Here is a 22,123-nt window from a genome sequence, read left to right on the forward strand (position 1 = left end):
AGTCCTATAAATGTATCCACTCTCCCCCTGTCATGTATTTCAACCTTGCGCGTCTCTTACTGAAATCACTGTCTTCTGGAATAAACCTTTGAATCGCTGCTCTGCCTGGATTGGAGATCTATTGCCTGAAACGCTGTGTATTTGCTGAAGCCTGACACTTCCTTTCTTTAATCAATCTTTGTGCACTAGACATTGTATTTCCAACACAACATCCCTTTCATGCCGGTTGAGCGGCAACGGTTTCCCAGCAAGCTGGCTTCAGAACAGCAGTGCCTTTCCACCCTCTCTGCCAGATGTTTTCTGGCGAGAGTGGGTGTCCCGCAGTGGGACACCTTTGTATGTCTTTTGTCCTGACCTGTATGGCTAGCCAGATCTCAGAAGGTAAGCAGGATTGGCCCTGATTAGTATTTGGATGGGAAACCACCAGGGGAGTCCAGGGTTGCTATGCAGAGGCAGGCAACGGCAAACCACCTCTATTTGTCTTTTACCTTGAAAACCCTATGGGACTTGACAGCACTTTACACACACACACAAACACATAAATGCTGAGGATTATTACAGTTACCCCTTTGGCCCCTCTCCCCAAATGAGACCGTTCAGGACACCATGGTCATTTATGCATGGGAGTTTTACCTGAGGTTGGTTGCTTGCTGGACCCACACTTTCCTGTTGGGAGTTTATGGTCGTTTATGCATGGGTATCTTCACTCACATTTGCCCCTGGTCTGTCTCAGTTGTTTCTTGGAGTTATGCATAAGTTTCCCCTCCATTAGAGATGACCTCGCTGCCAGCCCTCACAAATCCTGGGACTTCCCGTCCCTCTCTTAACCCAATTCTTCCCTCTCCCCTGAGCTCAGCCCGGGTGAAATCCCCATGCAGAAGGCAAAGCGCAGGACACACAAGCTTGGTTTCACTCACAGCCAATTACAAAGAAGCATGTAAAGAGGTGGGGATTCAAATGGTTCCTGCTTCCTCGGAGCCCTTTCTGAGCAGAAGAAAGGCTTTTTAAAAACGAGGCTTGGATTTCCCCCCCCCTCCTTTCAGATTGCTCTGTCTTTTGTTTTTTGCTCTTAAAATGCTTTTTTATGTGGCAATTGGGTTGTGTGTGTGTTAAGTGCCGTCAAGTCGCTTCCGACTCATGGCGACCCTATGAATGAAAGTCCTCCAAAATGTCCTATCTTTGACAGCCTTGCTCATATCTTGCAAGTTGAAGGCTGTGGCTTCCTTTATTGAGTCAATCCATCTCTTGTTGGGTCTTCCTCTTTACCTGCTGCCCTCAACTTTTCCTATCATGACGGTCTTTTCCAGTGACTACAATTGGGTTGGAGGGGTATTTTCTCTCACAGTAAACACTACAATGTAAGCCAATTACAAACCAGCATTTAAAGGGGCGGGGACTTGGTCTGAGCTTGGAGACGGCTGGTGCAGAGATTCCCAACAGCGAGCAACAAACCTCAGGTAAAACTCCCATGGCATAAACGACCTATGTTGCTCTTTCGCTCAGACGTTTCCCCTTTCCTTTGCCAACGTTAAGCTCCATCACCACCAGAGGGCGCTGGTGCCTCACAGTCTGGAATCTCGCTTGGTAGAAAGGAGGCTGCCGCGGTTGGAGTTTTGCACAGACGGGTTTTTTTGTGCTGGTCCCAGAGAAGAAGAGCTCAGCTGCGGTTGGTTTCCGTGTTCAGCAGAATGAACGTTCAGTGGTCCAAGAGCCCCAGGCGTCTGGGCAGAGCTGCTTCTGAATCTGCTGCCAAATGGCTTTGGCTGCGTATGGCCCCAGTAGTTGTTCTCCCGCAGGGTTCTCTTTCTACCCGAGAGAGGCCGAAGCACCCTGCTGAGGGATCCATCTGGAAGCCCAACGTATGGGGACCCTTTGCAGTCACTTGGCGGCCAGAGAAATTCATTCTGCACCTGCTCAGAGAAACTTTCATCTCCCTTGGCTGCTAGTGTTCCAGGGTGACATCCTGCAGCTCGAAGCAGATGCCCGCCCTGGTGACTGGCAGCGCCCGCTCCTTCTCAGAAAAATGCCACTTCCTCTCTTCTGATGGTGACTGCATCCTTCCCCTGCAGACCAACTAACGGGGAGGTAACTGAAGTCTGGAAAATGGTGTGGGAACGAGCAGTTGGACCCCCGCCCACTCCTGCCTTCAGTCCAGTCTCCCCCCACCCCCACCCCGTGCTGCTAGGACAAAAGAAAAACAGCCCTCAGATACCTACCTGAACAAGATCTTGGGGTACGGGTGGACCGTAAATTAAATATGAGCTGCCAGTGTGATGCTGTGACAAAAAAAAGCTAATGCAATCTTGGGGTGCATCAACAAAGGCTTATAATCCAAATCACAAGATGTCATACTTCCGCTGTACACAGCATTGGTCAGGCCGCACCTGGAGTATGGTGTGCGGTTCTGGAGGCCTCACTTCAAAAAGGATGCAGACAGAATGGAGAGGGGGAAGAGGAGACTGACGAGGAGGATGGGGGCCTGCAAGGAAAGGCTGAGGGAGCTGGGAATGTTTAGTCTGGAGAAGAAGAGGTTGAGGGGGGGGACGTGATCGCTCTCTGTGAGTATTTGAAGGGCTGTCACTTAGAGGAGGGCAGGGAGCTGTTCCTGTTGGCAGCAGAGGACAGGACTCGCAATAATGGGTTTAAATTGAGGGCAAAAAGGTACTGGCTGGATATTAGGAAAACTTTTTTTACAGTAAGAGTTGTTCAATAGTGGAGTCAGCTACCTAGGGAGGTGGTGAGCTCCCCCTCCCTGGCAGTCTTTAAGCAGAGGCTGGACAAGCACTTGTCAGGGATGCTCTAGGCTGATCCTGCATTGAGCAGGGGGTTAGACTAGATGGCCTGTGTGGCCCCTCCCAACTCTGTGATTCTATGATTCTGGGTGGGAAATGGCCAGAGTCTCCCAGGCCCCAAGCCTCTGGGGGGGGGGGAGCTCATCTGACCCCTCCAGGCATTGCTGCCAGTGTGCTTCTGGACCAGCCCCTCCACTGGAGGACAGACAAAAGGAAATACCTCTTTATACCACATGTGGAATTTGCTGCCAGAGGAAGTAGTGATGGCCACAGGCGTAGACGGCTTTAAAAAGGGGATTAGGCAGATTCATGGAGGAGAGGTACACCGAAGGCTCCTAGCCAGGATGAGTCAAGGGAACCTTCATCCTCAAAGGCAGCAAATCCCAGTCCTCTGAGGCAACAGGGGAAGGCCTCGGCCTCTATGCCCTGTTTGTTTGACCCTCCAGGGCAACTGGTTGGCTGCTGTGTGCAACAGGATTTGGGCCCGGGTCTGATCCAGCAGGGCACCTCTTATTTCAGGACCTATGCCCAGGCTTCACTTGGCAAATATTTATTAACAGCTTCAGTCAAAGATATTTAGCCCCAAACCTCAGTCACATTGAAGCAGAAGACGGGAATGGGAGGGGGGGGGCTCCCCGTTCCTCTGGTCCAGTTGACTGTATATCTTTATTATCAATGGCCCACGAGAGACCAGTTGCCTCCCGACACAAATATTCCTGCAAAACCACATTTCCCAGCAGATGTATATGTCTTTTTTTTTATGACGGGCCTAGGCAATATGCTGACTCTTCTGTTTAAAAAAGGGAGGGAAATCATTCAGGGAAGACATTTATTTTGTGCCAAAGCCAGCCAAGAGTGCTTTTTTAAAGGAAGTGTACCTGTTTGTGCATGTCAAATAAATTGACAATAATGAGTCCCAAAGGCAGATGCAGAGCAACCCAGCCTTGCTCCACTTCCACATGGAACGGGAACATACTTGTTCCGCACAGCTTTCTGGGGCTGGATCTCCCCAAGGGCACAGAGGAAAATTTCCTAGCCACGGGCATCAACCGCCACCCAAAGGCAAATGGGCCCTTTCATTTGCCAGGGGGGGGGCAAAGGCAAGCCTTGTGGCAGGGGCGAGGAGTCAAACCTGTGCCCTTCCCCATCACCCCCGACCGGATCCACGGAGTTCTGCAGGGACAACTTGGCTCGATCTTGTGCCATCCCTGCCTTGCCCCTGCTCACACCTGGTGCATGGGCAAAGTCTTTTCCCCTTCTGGCAAGGTGAAGCAGAGGTTACACTTACTGTGGAAAAAACAAATTTGAGTCTGGTAGTGCCAGGAAGACCAACAAAGCTGTCCAGGCTTTTGTGAGTCAAAGATCGTATCATTTGCTACAGCTGGAAAGCAAGTGGCTTTTTGCAGCTGGATGCCCCGAAAGAGCACCTCTTGTTCACAGCAACTGTTTGGGAAGGAGAATGAACCGGATGGACTCCTCCCAACCACCGCAGCGCCCACCAATGCCCACGGGGATGCTCCAGTCTTGGCCGCGCTGTAGGTGGTGTGAACAGCTCCCTCGGCCAGGCTTCGTGCTCGGAGTTCAGGGGTGTGCCTGGTGCCCTGCCTGTCGCTTGGGCTTCATCTGGGCCCTGTGCAAGGGAGCAGGAAAGACTCTCCTCCTCGAGAGGGACGGCCATTTCAAAAACCATCTACGTGGAGCTGGTCCTCCTGTTGACACATCCGCCTCCCTCCTTCTCGGCTCTTGGGAGTGCCAGTAGCAGAGCAGCGTGTGGTTCCTTCTGCCGGCCTGCTTGCCAGTCCCTTTCATCTCTTCTGGAGCAGCAACACACATGCCTCCAGCAACAAGATTTGGGAGAGGAAGAAAATAATGATGTTTGCTGCCTCACAAGCCCCAAAGAGGCCAGGAAGGAGGCCAGACTTGAACGAGGACAATCCCGCTTCAGACCCCTGCTCACTGGGTGACTTAGGGCCACTCACCATCGCTCTGCCTGACCTACTTCGCCAGGTTGTTGTTGTGTATGTATTCAGTAGGATAGTAAGCAAGGGGAGACTTAGGAGCTTGAGTTCCGCACAAAGGATCCTAAACCCTGCTTGCCCTATTGGCTAAGAAAACGGATCCTATTGGCCCTAAGCCAGCATGTCCCATTGGTCACCAAGAGGGTATTCCCCCCCTATCACAGATCAGGGGGGGAGTGGCCGCAGGCGGCCAGGGGGGCATATAAGCAGGGCACGTTCAGTGTGTAAATTCTGTGCTGAAATCAAATAAAGCTGTGTTGTTGAACTCTGTCTCTGATCTCGTGAATCCTTCCCACTCGGACTTAACAGTGGCGACGAAGATTGGGGAGCGGCCCGACTGACCTGCTGACTCACTCTCGTTCCGCTGTTCACAGTGACCGGTAGGCAGCCTGGTCCACAATGCTGAATCACACGCCGGCTGACCCGCAGCTTCCGCCTCACTCCGCGACCTCGCTGTGTCCAGGTAGCCGGCCCGATTGCTGATTCGCTGGATTCTCGGGAGAGACAACACATGCCGCACGATGGCCACCATAGGCTCCGTAGAAGCCTTCGACATATCCTGCCCCTGCGAGTGGGAGTTATGCCAACCGCATTACTTCCTTCCTGTCCGCCAACTCCGTGACGGACGCCGAGAAGAAGCGTGACGCCTTCCTCAGTGTTTGCGGTCCCCGAACGTTCCAGCTGGCCAAGACCCTGCTGGCCTGGGCGAAGCTGAGCGCCTTGTCCTTCGACGACATCATGAAGACTCTTGGCGAACACTTCGCTCCATAGCCCACTCAGATGGCCCAAAGCCTGGAATTCCACTTGCGTGACCAGGATCCCGGAGAGTCCGTCGCTGAGTACCTCACGGCGCTGCCCCAGATCGCGAGGTTCTGCACTTTCAAGGACCTCAATAGGACCCTGCGGGACCGCCTCACCTTCGGCCTCTGCAACGAGAAGGTCCGCTGCCACATCGTGGCCAAGAAGGAAGTGACTCTGGCCACCGCCGTCGAGGAGGCCACTGCAGCCGAGACTGCAGCCAGGGGCGACCACCGCTGCGACTGCGCCACCACAACCCCGCCCCACGAAGCGACCCTCGTCCATTTTGGGGACGCCAGCGACGGCGACTCATCATGGAGGACCTCCTGAAAGGCCTGCCTGGTGTCGTCCTGTATTTCGATGACGTCCTGATTGCCGCTGCCTCCGAGGGGGAACTCCTAGACTGCATCCGCCTGGTGCTCGGCCGCTTCAGGACCGCGGGGCTCACTGTCAAATGCGACAAGTGCCAGCTGGGCTTGCCGCAAGTGGAGTTCCTGGGCTACCTCATCGATGCTGCCGGCATCCACCCAACCCCATCGAAAGTAAGGGTGATACACAGCGCTCCCCCGCCCAAGTGCAAACAGGAGCTTCAGGTGTTCTTGGGACTTTTAAATTTCTACCACGCCTTCCTGCCCAATAAGGCGTTGGTTGCCAAACCCCTCCACTGCCTCCTGGACAAATTGACCCAGTGGGTGTGGGGCAGGCCGCAGCAGCTGGCCTTCGAGGCCGCGAAGGGCCTCCTCTCCTTATCCAGTCTGCTTGTCCACTTCGCTGAGAGACTGCCGGTGGTGCTGACCTGCGATGCCTCGCCCTACGGCGTCGGCGGGGTCCTGCAGCACCGGTTGCCGGACGGCCGGGAGGTCCCAATCGCCTTCTATTCCAGGACCCTCACCCCGGCCAAGCGGAACTACGCGCAAATCGACCGGGAGGCCCTCGCTGTTGTGGCCAGCATTAAGAAGTTCCACGACTTCATCTACGGGCGGCAGTTCACCATTGTGACGGACCACAAGCCGCTCTTGGGGTTGTTCATTCCGGATTGCCAAACGCCGCAGATCCTGTCGCCCCGTATGCTTCGCTGGTCTATTTTCATGAATGCCTACGAGTTCCGGCTCGTCCATCAGCCCTGGAAGTCCATCGGCAATGCCGATGCCCTCAGCCGCCTGCCGCTGGAGGCCTCTGATCCCGACCCTCATCCCGCCTGCGAGGTGATGCTCCTGGAGTCACTGCCCTCCCCTCCCCTCCATGCATCGGACATTGCCGCGCACACTGTGAAGGATCGCACCCTCGCCTGGGTCCTTAACTGGGTGGGGAAGGGGTGGCCAGCAACCCGGCTGGATGGGGAATTCAAACCATTCGCGTCCCGCCAGACCGAACTATCCCTGAACAAGGGGTGCCTGCTGTGGGGGAGCCACGTCGTGATTCTGGCCAAACTACGCATGAAAGTTCTGGAGGCTCTACATGTTAGCCACCCAGGGGTCGTGCGCATGAAGGCCCTGGCAAGAAGCTATGTGTGGTGGCTGGGCATCGATGCTGCTGTCGAGGAGTGGGTGAGCCATTGCCAACCCTGCCAGGAGTCACGCCCGGAGATGCCACAGGCCCCGACCCAGCGCTGGGAGTCTGCCCACACACCCTGGTCCCGCATCCACATAGACTTTGTGAGGCTGTTCCAGGGTAAGACATTCTTGATTATCGTGGACTCCTACTCCAAGTGGCTGGAGGTGGTCAACGTGGGTTCCATGACCTCAAGTGTGGTCACCCATGCGCTGCGCAAGGTCTTCGCAACCCACGGCTTGCCCGACACTGTGGTCTCCGACAACGGGGCCCAATTTACGTCCTCTGAATCCAAAGACTTCATGGCCAAGAACTTGATCCGCCATGCAACCTCAGCCCCCACCACCAACGGGCAGGCGGAATGGATGGTCCGAACCACAAAGAACGCGTTATGATGCATCGACTACCGTGACTGGGACAGGGGGCTGGTAGACTTCCTCTTAGCTCAGCACACTACACCCAACTCCGCGACCGGCAAGAGCCTCGTGGAACTCCTCATGGGTCGGCGGCCGAAAACGCTGCTCGACGGGCTGCACCCTGACCTGGCGCCTGAGTACCCAGGCCACAAGGACTCGACCGCCACACCGAGGGTCATTGAGCAGGACGACCCCGTGTTCGCCCGGAACTATGGAGCGGGCCCCGCCTGGATCCCAGCCACGGTTCAGGACACCACCGGCCTGGTTCTGCGGCGCCACATCGATCAGCTATGCCGCTGTCCCGCTGACTTGCTGGAAGCAGCCACAGTTCCTGCACCGCTGCTGACCCCCGTCCCGGCGCCGCGCCTTTCCCAGCGGAACCACTTGCGGCTGAGCTACCTCCAAGACTTTGTGGGCTCCTAGTGCACAGCTAGGATCACTCGAACTTAGGGGGGAGGGGTGTTGTGTATGTATTCAGTAGGGTAGTAAGCAAGGGGAGACTCAGGAGCTTGAGTTCCGCACAAAGGATCCTAAACCCTGCTCGCCCTATTGGCTAAGCAAACGGATCCTATTGGCCCTAAGCCAGCATGTCCCATTGGTCACCGAGAGGGTATTCCCCCCATCACGGATCAGGGGGGGAGTGCCTGCAGGCAGCCAGGGGGGCATATAAGCAGGGCATGTTCAGTGTGTTAGTTCTGTGCTGAAATCAAATAAAGCTGTGTTGTTGAACTCCGTCTCTGATCTCGTGAATCCTTCCCACACGGACTTAACAGTTGTGGTCTTTTGCAAGCAAAGAAGGGCAGCTTTATTGAAAGGGCTTGGTTTGGGTCCAGCCGGTTCTGATCTTGGGCCTTCAGTAGCCCAGCAGAACTTGAGCTTTGAAATCCAACCGATGCATCAGTGGCTACTTTGCAAATGAAGATGAATGGCTACGACCGTGGAGATCTCTGTTCTCGCTCACAGCCCTGTCAGGAAGGGCCCCGGCTCAGGATTTACACAGTGGAAGCCTTCAGCCATCTGCCACTGAAGGATGAAATACGGACTTGCCTCAGACTCGGCTTGTGGTTTGCTCCTGCTTTCGATCACTGTGCCAAGAGGACACTGCAGAGCCCTGCAAGGGAGGGGGGAATCCATTGTCTACCAGGTGGGAGGAGCTCCCTGACAGGTTGGGACCTCGTTGCTCTGCCCACAGCCAAGGCAGCCTCAATCAGGGAGCCAAGCAGTCCTGCATCATTGACGCTCATTGCTCTGGCCGTCCGCAAAGCTCAGGGGTGCAACAGCATCATCAGGTGGCTGCAGACTCCTCCTCCTCTTCTTTCCCGCTGGAAGAAACATCGGTTCAGTCATTTTTCTGGAGGGGCTGTAGAAGCGATTGGGTTCTTCTAGCTGCTTTGGTTGGTTACCAGATTTGTAAGCTGCTTTCCAAGCATTTCGAAGTGGGGTATAACAGGCCAAATGCAGTCAGGAATTCCGCGCTCATTGATCTCCAGTTGACAGAGCTCAGTTCCCCAGAGAAAATGGCAGCGTTGATGGGTGGACTCTATGGCATTACACCCTGCTGAGCTCCCCCCCCCATAAAAGCCCCCATCCTCCCCAGGCTCCACCCCTAAATGTCCAGAAACTTCCCAACCTGGAGTTGGCAACCCTACCTAACAGATTCCTGTTGCATATGTGAGTTACACCCTTGGCTTCAGCAGGCTCAGAAAGGTGCAACTGCTTCAGATGGTGGCATTGTGGGGTGGGAGCTTTGTCAGAGTTATATCTACACTAGCCACACGTAGCCATGGTCATTCCCGTGGGGCAGCACAGTCCAAAGACCAGACCTGTGGAGGCTCTGTTCTACTTCAGCACTGGGCTGTTGCAGCTCATTGGCCTCCTCTGTGCTGTCAGCAGAGGCAAGAAATGCCCAAAGAGGCTGGGCTCCCAGGAGCCAAGAGGCGCCAGGGCTGGTAGCCACTGCAGCCAATCACAGAGGGGCACACGGAGAGGGGAGAGGCTCAACCCCTTCCCCTGGTATGCTATGGTCCCAATCCAAGTTGGGCCCCTGCGCGCAGGAAAATGAAGCTCAGATCTGGCAGCTCCAAATGTGGAACTCCTTGTGCACTTCTAGTTTGGCCCATTGCTGAGTGCAGGGTTCTTTCACCTCTGTGCTCCTGTAGGTATATATAATTAGCCAATGGAAGTTATACTTCATGCATCTGACGAAATGGGCTCTCCAAGTCTCTTGTGGCTGTAGCCAATGCAGAGGGAAACGGCAAAGAAAAAAATCTAAAGGCCTTGGGTGGCCTTTCTTCTTGGATGAATCTCTGTCTCTTCCCGTACCTTTCTTAAGACACAACAAGAAGAAGAGTTGGTTTTTATATGCCAACTATCTCTACCACTTAAGGGAGAATCAAACCGGCTTACAATCACCTTCCCTTCCCCTCCCTACAACTGACACCCTGTGAGGTAGGTGGGGCTGAGAGAGCTCTAAGAGAACTGTGACTAGCCCAAGGCCACCCAGCTGAATTCATGTGGAGGAGTGGGGAAACCAACCCAGTTCACCAGATTAGCATCTGCTGCTCACGTGGAGGAGTGGGGACTCAAACCCGGTTCTACAGATTAGAGTCCACCACTCCAAACCACCATTCTCAACCACTACACCACACTGGCTCTCTGCACTCCACCCAGGAGGCAAGGAAACACGCGTTTTCTGAATTTGGATGCCTCTCTTCCCCATTTCTGGTTGCTTTCTCAGTAGGGATAAGAAAGCATGCCAGCAATGTATGCATCAGCATTCCGATATCCTCAAAAACTCTGTTTAGAAAAATAACATTTCAAGGTAGAGATGCTAAAAAGGCTGCTTCATTTCCAGTGTATCCTTTCCAAATCTTACAATAGACCTGCAAGGTAAGCCAAACGTTTTAGCAGTGGGCTTGCCTAAGATCGCTTGCTAAGTCTTCACGGCAAGGTGAGATTTAAAGCAGGGACTTCCCTGGTCTACATTTAGCCTCCTGGCTGATCTTTTCTGATCGATCAGGTTGTCCATTATTGGTTCTCTGCTCTGCTTTTCTCCTCCTGCAGTCATTTTCCAGCTGTCCAGACAGCCTCCTTTGTTTTGCCTCTTGCCTCTGCCCTCCCCCAAGATTTATGGCTCCTGGCACCAGCACGGGCAGCCGGCATGAAGCCAGACGGCCAGCCCCCACTTGCCTCCGGCTCTGGCCATTCACTATCCGGCCAATCCAGTGGCCGGGAAGTTCCTGCTTTGAGTGGGGGGGGGTTTCTGGGGGCGGCTCAGGGAGTTTTCCCTCCCCCTTTCAGGAGTTCCAGCCTGCAGCTGAAACCGCGCCCCTTGAGCCTGAGGAGACATGCCAGAACCCAAGGGAAGGGACTCGATCCAGAAAGCTCTGGCCCAAAGAGGGCCAGGGGCACAACCGAAGAGGCAGATCAGGGCTTGGCACCAGGGCTGGCGTCAGCATTCCCTCAGGTGGGGCATCTGGCAGGGCCCACTGATGCTGACCAACCCCCCCCCCCCACATGCCCTTTCCTTGTGAGTGCTCCGTCACTGGGTGCATGCTGCCCAGTGCCATCAGGGAACGGGCCAAGGGCAGTGCCAGTGGTTGTGAGCATGGGCAGCAGGAGGGCTTGCAGCAGGGCAGGGGAGAAATGCGCAGGCACATAGGTTCCCCTGGAAACTCTCTTTCCAGGGCCCCCAAAATCTGCAACCGGCCCTGCTTGGTGCTCTCTGAAAGGGGGCCAGCCTGTGTCTGCGGTCTGGACTGCGGACTGCATGGGACTGAATATTCTGTCATATGCAGAAAACTCCCCACACATAGAAACCTAGCAGCACAGAGAGGAAAGGTCCAGCCAAGCCCTCTTCCCAATCATGCTGTGTTTCTGTGTTAGGGTTGCCAGGTCCCTCTTTGCCACCAGCAGGAGATTTTTGGGATGGAGCCTGAGGAGGGCGGGGTTTGGGGAGGGGAGGGACTTCAATACCATAGAGTTCGATTGCCAAAGCGGCCATTTTTTCCAGGCGAATCGGCTGGAGTTCAGTTGAATTAGTAGATCTCCTGCTACTACCTGGCAGTTGGCAACCCTATTCTATATGCCTGGCCAGCCATGATTTTGCATCCTCTTGAAAGAAGCCAAGAGGGGCGGGGCTTCCCGGGCAGTTTCAAGAAGCAGCCATCCCTCAGAAGCAGCACAAGAGGTGGCTGCCACTCATTGGTAGAGCCTCCGCTTAGCATGCAGAAGGTCGCAGGTTCAATCCCCAGCATATCCAGCTGAAACAATCAGGTAATAGGTGATGTGAAAGACCTCCGCCCGAGACCCTGGGGGGCTGCTACCAGCCTGAGTAGGCAACACTGGCCTTGATGGACCAAGGGTCTGATTCAGTCGAAGGCAGCTTCATGTGTTCAATAAGAGAAGAGTTCACTCAGGTTCATTTGTCTGTCTTCCAAGTTCCTTTGCAAGCTTTCTCTAGCTCAAGGGTGTAAAGATAATGCCTGCAGGCCGGATCTGGCCCTTTGAGTGCTGTTATCCGGCCCGCAAACTGAGGCAGCCACACACACACACACACACACACACACACACACACACACACACACACACCTGGACTGCATGGACCTTCCGATCCACACCACTTTCCGGCTGGGAACTGCAATGAGTCAGCTGTGATTTGACGGCAAAAAAAAACAATAATTAAAGCTTGGGATCATTTTGCAAATGTGTACATCAGATATAAAATATGTTTCTTCAAAGGAATGCTTTTGCTTTTTGCCCCCAAGTCACAGCTGGCTTATGGCGACCCTGTTGGGTTTTCAAGGCAGGAGATGTTCGGAGGTGTTTTGCAGCCTTCTAAGTCTTCTGAAGTCAGTGGTGGGACTCTGCTTAGGCGTTCGGACGGCCTGGTAGAGCTACTTCCGCTAGAGACGATTCTCCGTGCAGCTCTTGCTGTTGCTGCAAATGCCGAGGCGTCCACAGTGGCCACAGAGCAGGGTCGGTGTCAACACACCTTGAGGTGGGGCAGCTGCCAAGTCTCCGGCAGGGCCTGTGACTGCTGCTGCCCTTTGCATGCCCACTTGCCAGGACTCCACTACGCATGCTCCCTGCTGCACATGCTGCCTTGTGCCACTGGGGAAAGGGCTGCAGGCAGCGGTCAGGAAGGGCAGCGGAAGGCCTCTTGAGCAGAGTACACAAGCCAGTGGAAGACAAGTGGGCGAGAGGGAGGGAGGGAAGGAAGGGAGGCACAAGCACGGGGCCTGGTAGTAGGCAGAGGATTTGGGGGGGCAAAACCTGGAACCGGCCCTGCAGCAGAGCATCCACACCACAGTTTCCCCCATACTTTCCTTGCCTTAGCCCCTGCCACCCATGGCTACCATCCCCTCACCTTCCACATATCACAAAGCAGCATATACATTCTCTACATAAATTAACCAGCTTCTCCTGGTCAACAGGCTTGGTAAGTTTTGTAACATTCCAAAGACCTGCAAATCTGTCCAGCCGGAGATTACATTTGACCTCTGGAAACGTGCATGCCACGGGCAAGGGTGCCCCCCCTCCAGCTCTTTTGAGGACAGTCTGCCGCCTCCATTTCCTGCACAGTAACTGGCAGGGATACCAAAGGGAGACGTCGCCTCAGGCTCGCCAAATGCAGTTTCATGCACCTCGCTCCCATTAACCTTGGCAAGGAAGGACCGGAACATAAAACCTCGAGGAAGTCCCTGGAAAGCCCCCTAATTAACAAAAAACGGGAAAGTGCAACTGTGTTGCCAGGTCTGCCCTCTGTGCTCCCTTGGAAGCCTTGGCCTAAAAACAGCTGGCTCCTGGGCTGAGATCACGGTAGTCGAGGCCACCAGTCAAGGCCTCCGGGCATCCTCTCCGTTGCTTCGGTCAGCGCTTCTTTGCTTAGAAAGCAACCGGTGCCTCCAACTCAGAAGCTGGAAGGCCTCTGGCACTTGTCAAAGACTCTGCCTGACTGCCCCCCGGCCCCCTTTGGAGCCGGTGAAGCATCTTGTGGGGTCTTTTTGGGCCCAGGTCAGTAGCTGCCTCTGTGCCTGATATGGTGCCTTTTTTATTAAGTGACAGGGATCCCAAGGCTACATTGGCAGTGGCAAGATTTATCTCAGTCCTTATATCCCTCAAACATTAGATTTAAAACTATGCTGCTCAAGATCAATGGACCAAGGAGCTTCTAAGGGATAGATGAAAGGAAAGAGTCTATTTCTGATCTCACCGTGCTGATCCATGCATCAGCAACCTCCGGGCTTGACTACCACAATGCTCTGTCCTTGGGGCTGACCTTGAAGACAAACCAGAATCTTCCACTGGTCCAAACTCTCTCTTGGTCTGGCCCTGGATATCACGACCCCATCCTACTGGTCTTCTAGCAGCTGCATTGGCAGCTAGTCCAGTTCAAGATGCTGGAATGAGTCTGGGAACCTCGTTCCCAGTGGATTGTCTCTCACCACTTTTGCTCACCAACCAACAGGATTGAGTCAGACTGTGCTGGGGGTGGCCAGGTGAGGCCGATGAGCAAAACAGACTGGAGCTCCTTTGCCATTTGTGCCCAGTTTTGGGAACCGTCTCCCAGCACAGACAAGAGCGAATGCCATTTTGGGTTTCATACAGTCCTCAATTTCTTCTTTCCACTGATTGACTGCCTCCTGAAAGGGACTGATGAATGTGATGATGTTATTGGGCTGTTTCAAATTCTAAATTGGGATTTGAGTTAGCAGTGGTTTTACAGGCGATGTTTTATTGGATCTTGTATTTATTGATAGCTGTTTGATAGCTGTCTCGGGAATATCTCTCCAATAAATAGCAGCTGGATTTCCCCATCCGCTATATAGAATGGGTTGAGTGGCAAACCAGGATCTCGGAGACCTGTGTTGGAATCCCTGCTTTGCCAGGGAAGCTCGCTGGGTGACCCTGGGCCAGTCACACTCTCTCAGCCTCACCGACCTCATAGGGCTGTTATTGAGAAGATGAGATGGAGGGAAACGATGTCGTAAGCTGATTTGGATCCCCGTTAGGGTATAAAAAGCTGCATAAAATCTCAGCACTTAATACTGTTCTTGGATGACTAGGAACGGCTTTAGACAGGAGAGAGAAAAGGGGTACTTAAGCCATGAATGTATGCCCTGGCTGATTGAATGTGGGCCTTCTACTTTGGAGCTAACATCCACACTGGCTTCAGGCCCATAGCTACAGGAGGAATGTGAGAACATGGTCCCCTCAGAAATATGCCCTGCCCCATCTCTGAGTTTCTAGCTCTCATTTTTTAAAAATATATATCTTTAGGCATTTTCTTTGCAGAGATATAAGGAGAAATATGCAAGCCATTTTCCAAGGGATTTCCTGGGAGGGAACAGCGGAATGCAAACTGCAAAGCCAGTTGGAGCTGAGCCAGTTAACTCTTTCCTGGCCAAATCTGTTCCCTTCTGTTCTACAACCTTCTGTCCCTGGGCTCTTTGTTTCTTGCCTGCTTGTTCTTTCATCTTTCATGTCCACAGGGACAGGTGAGAGCACTGGGGGAAAACTGGAGAGGGATTTATAGCATTTTTTGGGTTACCTCCTCTGCCTGTAGTGGGGGATTTGACCCAAGAGAAGAAGAAGAAGAGTTGGTTTTAATATGCCGACTTTCTCTACCACTTAAGGGAGAATCAAACCAGCTTACAATCACCTTCCCTTCCCCACAACAGACACCCTGTGAGGTGGGTGGGGCTGAGAGAGCTGTGACTAGGCCAAGGTCACCCAGCTGGCTTCATGTGGAGGAGTGGGGAATCAAACCCCGTTCTCCAGATCAGAGTCCACCGCTCCAAACCACCTCTCCTAACCACTACACCACGCAGGCTGGATGTAGGTGGATCCCGTGGGAGTGGGGAATAGAAAAATGAATACCTGGATTTACTCAGCCTGATTGTCTTAAATTAAGCATTCTCTACCAGCAACTGATAAACCACTAATTCTGTTATTTTACTCCTTTTAGCTATTTACACCCTGCTTTTCTTCTCAAAGGAGATCCAACATGGCTTGCAACTGTGTTGTTCCCTCCTCCATTTTATCCTCACAACAACAACCCTGTGAGGTAGGTTAGGCTGGGGCAGTGTGGCTGGCCCAAGGTCACCCAGCGAGGTTCCGTGGCAGTGGGGAATCCAGCCTGGGTCTCCCAGAGCCTAGTCTGACCCCCCATGCTAGCCTTGGGAGAGGGACCGGTGGGGGAAGTGCAGCTGAGGAGGGAGTGGTGCTCTGTCACTCACCCACTGAGCCCTCCAGAGAACGGAAGTCTCTGCTGCAGCAGCTGTTCCTTACCCCCCACCCCTCCCAGTCCCCCTTGTCTCTCTGCAGGCAACCAGGATGACTTCAAGGGAAGCAGAGGCTGGTCTGGTCTCTGCCTGCTGTGCCGTGAAAACTGCAAGGGAGCCCCGCAGCTGCAGTGAGGATCTAGCATTTCTCTTTGGAGTTGCCACTCCTTTGTGCCCCTGGGGTACTGTGCCTCTCAAGGAGACCTGAAGGGCAGTAATGTTCCAGCTGTACCAGCTTGGAGAGACAGGGCCGAGGAAAGCTGCACCAGGAAGCTGGCAGGGACATAAACATTGCATCAACAGGCTGCAGTGGAACAGGCTTCCTCTGGAGGTGGTGGGCTCTCCTTCTTTGGAGGTTTTTAAGCAGAGGCGAGATGACCATCTGTCAGTAATGCTGATTCTGTGCACTTAGGCAGGTCATGAGAGGAAAGGCAGGAAGGGTTTCATCAGTGCTTGGCTCTCGTGGCCCTTTCTTACATGCCCAGGGTAATGTTGATCGCCAGTTTGGGATCAGGAAGCAGATTGGCCAGGGATCCTGGAAGGGGTATTTTTTGCCATCTTCTGGTCATGGAGTATGGGTCACTAATGTGTGTGTGTGGGGGGGAGGTAGTTGAGAATTTCCTGCATTGTGCAAGGGGTTGGACTAGATGACCCTGGTAGTCCCTTCCAATTCCATGTTTCTATGATTCCAACACAAAGCCCCCTCAGGAGGCGCTGCCAGTCTCTCCTAAGCCCCATCTGCTTTGGCCCTTGATGGCTGGACTCTGTCCTGGTCTGGAGCATGAGCAAGGTGTACTCGTAGGTGTTGAGTTGGTTGGTCGCTTCCAAACTGACAAGACTTCCCTGGTGCTTTTTGCAGTGTCCAAATGCATGACGGGGGTGGAGAGGTGGAAGGCCTTGCCGGAGGTCGCCCAGCAGTGAGAATTTGCTACTGCTGCTCCCAGCCAGATCATGAACGCCTGGATTAGTCATAGGTTTATGCTGAACCCTGATCCCACAGTGGCCCTTTGCAGAGTGACATAAAGAAAACAAAAGGAGACAGGTCCTTACCCTGAAGACCTTCCAATCTAAATGAGGTCAGGAAGGCAGACAGCAAAGAGAGAGGCTGGGGCAGCCAAAAAGGGCCTGCAAGCCAGCTGACGTAAGCTTCTGGCTTCTCTTGGCTCGGGTTGGCTTCAGTCTTTGAGAGTCAAAGATCTGGGCAGCAGGCCCTGCCCTTGCGCCAGATCCTGCCTCGCCTCTCAGCCAGGGAGCTGCCCGTCAGTTACAGACAAGCTAATATGAAGCAGATGGTAGCCAAGAGCTCTGGGAGGGGGGAAGGAAACCGCCTCAAGGTCAGTGCAGACATGATGAACGCCAAGCGCCTCTCCTCTCTGCTGCGGCCATGAAAAATTAATGCCTTCCCCTCCTCTCTGTCTGCAGATGCACAGCCAGCTCCCTGTTCCCCACCTCTCCGGTTCTTCAGATTTGCCTTTGGAGCAGAGAACAGCAGGAAGTGGTGGAGAATTCTTCTATCCTCCTGGACCTCTCCCAGGGCCAGCATCGTAGGCAGAGGGGCTCTGGCCACAGAGATCTAGCAGAGTAGTTTCGGAGGGCAGCCATGATGGTCTGGAATAGAACAGCTAGCTCTGAGTCCAGTAGCACCTTAGAGACTAACAAGATTTTGTGGGTATGAGCTTTGACTCTAGAAAGCTCATATCTGATGAAAAATCTCTAAGGAGCTGCTGGCCTTGAATCGAGAGGATCTCGTGGTGGCGGTTCGAACATCCATCCTTGCATGCCCACGTCCACTTCAACAGGAAGGTCCTTCGTATCGTGGGCTGGAGAGCGGCACTGCTGCGTCGGCAGGGATGAAGTGACCACGTGCCTCTGTGCCACGTGCAGAGAGAACCAGTTGTTGGTACCCCATGTTCCTGTGGATTGTGCTAGGTGGTGAAAAGAACACTCCGCCCAACCATCTCTGGCCTGGGGGGCCCAAATAGTTACTCTCTACTCAAGAATCCCCTATAGAGCCCCCTTTCTGCACAAGAGGGAAAAGCATGACACACGCAGACCCTCTGTGCCTCCACCTCTGCTCTGCTTGTACATTTGTAAAAAGGTAAGGGTAGTCCCCCCTGTGCAGGCACTGGGTCATTCCTGACCCGTGGGGTGACGTCACATCCCGACATTCACTAGGCAGACTTTGTTTTACGGGGTGGTTTGCCATTGCCTTCCCCAGTCGTCTACGCTTTACCCCCAGCAAGCAGAGTACTCATTTTACCGACCTCGGAAGGATGGAAGGCTGAGTCGATCTTGAGCCGGTTACCTGAAACCGACTTCCATCGGGATCGAACTCAGGTCGTGAGCAGAGCTTGGACTACAGTACTGCAGCTTACCACTCTGCACCATGGGGCTCTTTGTATATTTGTAAATAAAGCACAATACTACAAAGACAACATAAGCCTTCAGGGACCTTTTCAGGGTTCCAGAAGTCCCCATTGCTCCAAAGGAACCCACCTGATAAACGTTGCCCCTGCAACCTTCTCCCACATCTCAGAAGAGAGCTCTGTCAAGGCTGCAGGGGTGTGGGTGTTGCTTTGTTTGCCCTATCAGAATTCTGGGGGAAATCTGTCTGATTAATCCCCCCCCCAAAAAAAAACACAACATGGCAGGAAAAGCTTGACAGTGTTGGGTATGGTACAGAATCAGGGCCAAGAAAAAGGTGGCAACAGCAGAGTGTGGAACAAGCAGAAACTGGCATCTAAACCAGGCAGGCAGGCATGGGTTGGCTCCTGAGGGCTGAATCGTAGTTCTCGGATCTGCCGCCCAGAATGGCTGGGTCGTGGATGTCACATGCAGCCACAGAAAATGCCATCATGACTACGGTGTCAGGTGATGATCCTGCTGAGCACGAAAGCAACGTTGGTCAGTTGTGTGAAAGGAAGGAACATGTGTCACCAATGGGCACGCTGGCACGCTGTGGCCACAGCATTCTTGAAAACATGTTGCATGGAGGAGGTTGTGCAACAGAAGGTGGGCCTGAGGCGAGACTGCCAGTCAACTCGGCTGGGGCAGAGTCACTGAGCATCCTCTCCGGTTTTTCCCCTCCCAGCCAAACTGGGCTTTCCATTCCCTCACAGAATCGGCACAGCTTGCCAATATTCTGTCCCTTCCTCCTGAGCTATTGGAATGGTCATGAATATTCCACTACACACCAGAACTGCTCTGCCATGGGCAGGGGGTGGTGGAACTCGGCAACGGAGAAGATGACAGGTGATTTCTAGCCCATTCAGATAAATAGCTTCTTTCTGAGGCAATAAGGCATAACCTGGACCAACCCCAGAACGGCAACGCTCACATCTTCCCCTTCTCTCCCCACCCCCCGCCGGCATTCCGCCAGGCTGCGTGTTGCCCTGAGAGCCCTTTCATTGTTCCTGTGAAATCCAAATATGTAATGAATTCCTCAATAAACAGTATTCATTACCGGTGTGATCACATGTGACATATTTTATTACTAAGTGCTCCTTCTACATAGATATTATTCACTCAAGCGATCAATCACTGTCACCAAATTACAGGATGCAGGGAACAGAATTAGCAAAATGAACTATGGGATGTAAAATTCATTTGAAATTCAATTTAGGAAAAATATTAGCTTTCAATGAGTCGGCCCAACAGTTTGAACTGGATTCCCCCACCCCAACACTTAATTTTTTTAACAAAAAGAAAAGAAAAGAAACATCATTGGCTGCAAAATTTTGTATTGATTCAGTTGGTACAATCTTGGCATTTTTGCTCAGGAAATGTTGTGTTGGCACACGGGCAGGAAACAAAAAGAACAACCGGCCTCTGGAAGATTTTCCTTTGGGGGCCGGAGAAGGAGGGGTGGTGGAAGTCAAGGAGTGCCAAGAGCAGCTCTGAGTCTTCTGAGGCCATTTTCCTCCTGTCCTAAAATGACCTTCCTTTTTCCTCAGACACCTGGATGCCTAGGAGGGCAGCGCGGCTCCTGTGCTTTCAGTAGCTACATCAAATAGGGCACAGGGGGTGGCCTCTTGTTCACAGAAGAGAAAACTTGCACCAGTTGACATTTTCTCTTCTACAGCTCTCGGCAAGACACTGGAGCCCTGAAGCTCAGAAAGAGACGCTGGGAAGCACGCACATGAACACATGGAGCTGCCCTGGACGGAATCGGACAGTCAAGGTCCGTGTGGTCTACTCAGATTGGCAGCAGCTCTGCAGGGTCTTTCACATCACCTGCTACCAGATCCCCTTAACTGAAAGTGCCAGGGATTGAACCTGGGACATTCTGCATTCCAGGCAGATACTCTGCCACTGAGCCATGGACCCTCCCCAAGCAGCGGGGTCTGACTCTAGTGTTTTGCGGCCTGGGTCCGAATCAGGGAACAGCTCGGTCAGATAAGGGGTTTGGTCTTCCTTTGCCTCTGCTGCTGCTTTTGCTGGTGTTTCGTCCTGACACAGAGTGGAAGAGGAGGGCACCCTCTTCCTCTTCCAAATGCCGTGATGGTTGGTGGCAACTCTGTAGTGGGAGGTTGAACTCTGCTGCTTGGAGACGCCACTGCCTGTTGAAGGGGGAAGAGCCGCTGGCCCGGGTGCTGTTCCTGCAGCCGCTTTGCTTGGCTCAAGAGCGGGTCATCTCTTCCGAGGGTTGGTCAGCCCCCACCTCACATCCCATAACAGTCTGTAAAGTCATGTACACAGTGATGGAGCAATTAATGGGGAACTGTTGTGTCTCTAAAACCTTTCTTCATGGTAATTCCTGAAAAGCAATTTGCCTTCTTCTGTACTTTATGTTTTGGTGATGGAAAGTGCCGTCAAGTCACAGCTGACTTATGGCGACCCTGTAGGGTTTTCAAGGCAAGAGGAGAACAGAAATGGTTTGCCATTGCCTGCTTCTGTGTGAGCTGAAAGAGTTCAGAGAGAACAGTGACTGGCTCAAGATTACCCAGCAGGCGTCAAATGGAGGAGTGGGGAGAATCGAACCCGGTTCTCCAGATTAGAGTCCACCAACTACACCACGCTGGCTCTCACTTTATTTATGTTTTACTTAGATTAATTTTGTAATGGCCTTTGGCCATGTGCAGTGGAATCTACCTACCTGAAAAGAGTCTTTTTGTTTTGTTTTCTGCAACTTGAGAAAGCATCTGTGTGGGAGGGTGTCCCACCGTCCAGTCCTGAAGGTTCCCATGGGTTTTGGAAATGTGTTTTAGAAACATGTTGCTTCTCTCCCTGCATTAGGATGCCGGTTCCCTTCCTAAGGAGCTTGTTTGCAGGGAACATTCAGCAGTCACAGAGTTGAAACTTACATGTCTGTTTGGGTCGGTACAGATATGAGCCCAGCGACTGACATCTTCTCTCCCTGTTCTGATTCGAAAAGCCACAGCAAAGATGTGGCCAGCTGGCTATCTCTGGCTTCCCGGAACATCAGTGATTGATGAGCTGACTCCTTGGCTTAAGGTTTGCTTTCCTGCCAAAGACCTCTGCCAAATTGACAAAATGTTGAATAAAATGCAGGTCGCTTAAAAGCTCCCGCCTGCTGCCAGTGACCCAGGGCTGTCCTCTGTCTCCTGCGATGACCTGATTAGGTCTGCCGTTTGAAGGGAACATCATAATATTTATCTGAAGATCAGTTTGGCCCTTCATCTTCTCTGCTAATGTGAATTAAGCCAGGGCATCTCTGCAGGCAGCTTACTGAGTGATGGGTGATTATCAGATACAATTTTGTCAGTGAAGAGAAGAAGGGAGAATGAATGCAGGTTTGATAACGGATGCGGTGGGAGAAGTAATCAAAAGCTTATGGCTTTTGTAAATCCATGTCCACAGTAAGATTCAGAAATGTTAGGTGTTTTGTTTTCAGATTGGCACATATGGCTGTCTGGAAGTCCTGCTATGGAACATAATGATAGCTACTAGCGGCATGTTTTGAAATTAACAGATGGGTGTTGCCAAGTGCTTTCTTTCTTTCTTTCTTTCTTTTTTTGAAAAAGAGATGTCTAAAAACTGCCTTTATGCTTGTTGAAATATGAACTGTTTTATACTCCTCCCCCGTCCCTAACCTGTCCAGTGTGGGGAAGTCTGCAATCCCTGTCTGGAGCAGAATGACATTTCCTTACGGTAAAAATGGCGAGACAAAACTAAGGGTATGGATGACCATGGAGTGACGGCTTAAATTGATGGTGCCCCAGAAAGCTTTCTGCTGCCTCGTGACCCAAAACCAAGAATAATGTGGGCTGTGTGAAGATTGGCTTTGGGGTTTGGGCACAGCT

Source organism: Euleptes europaea, chromosome 20 (genome assembly GCF_029931775.1).
Source record: "Euleptes europaea isolate rEulEur1 chromosome 20, rEulEur1.hap1, whole genome shotgun sequence".
Classification (NCBI taxonomy): domain Eukaryota; kingdom Metazoa; phylum Chordata; class Lepidosauria; order Squamata; family Sphaerodactylidae; genus Euleptes; species Euleptes europaea.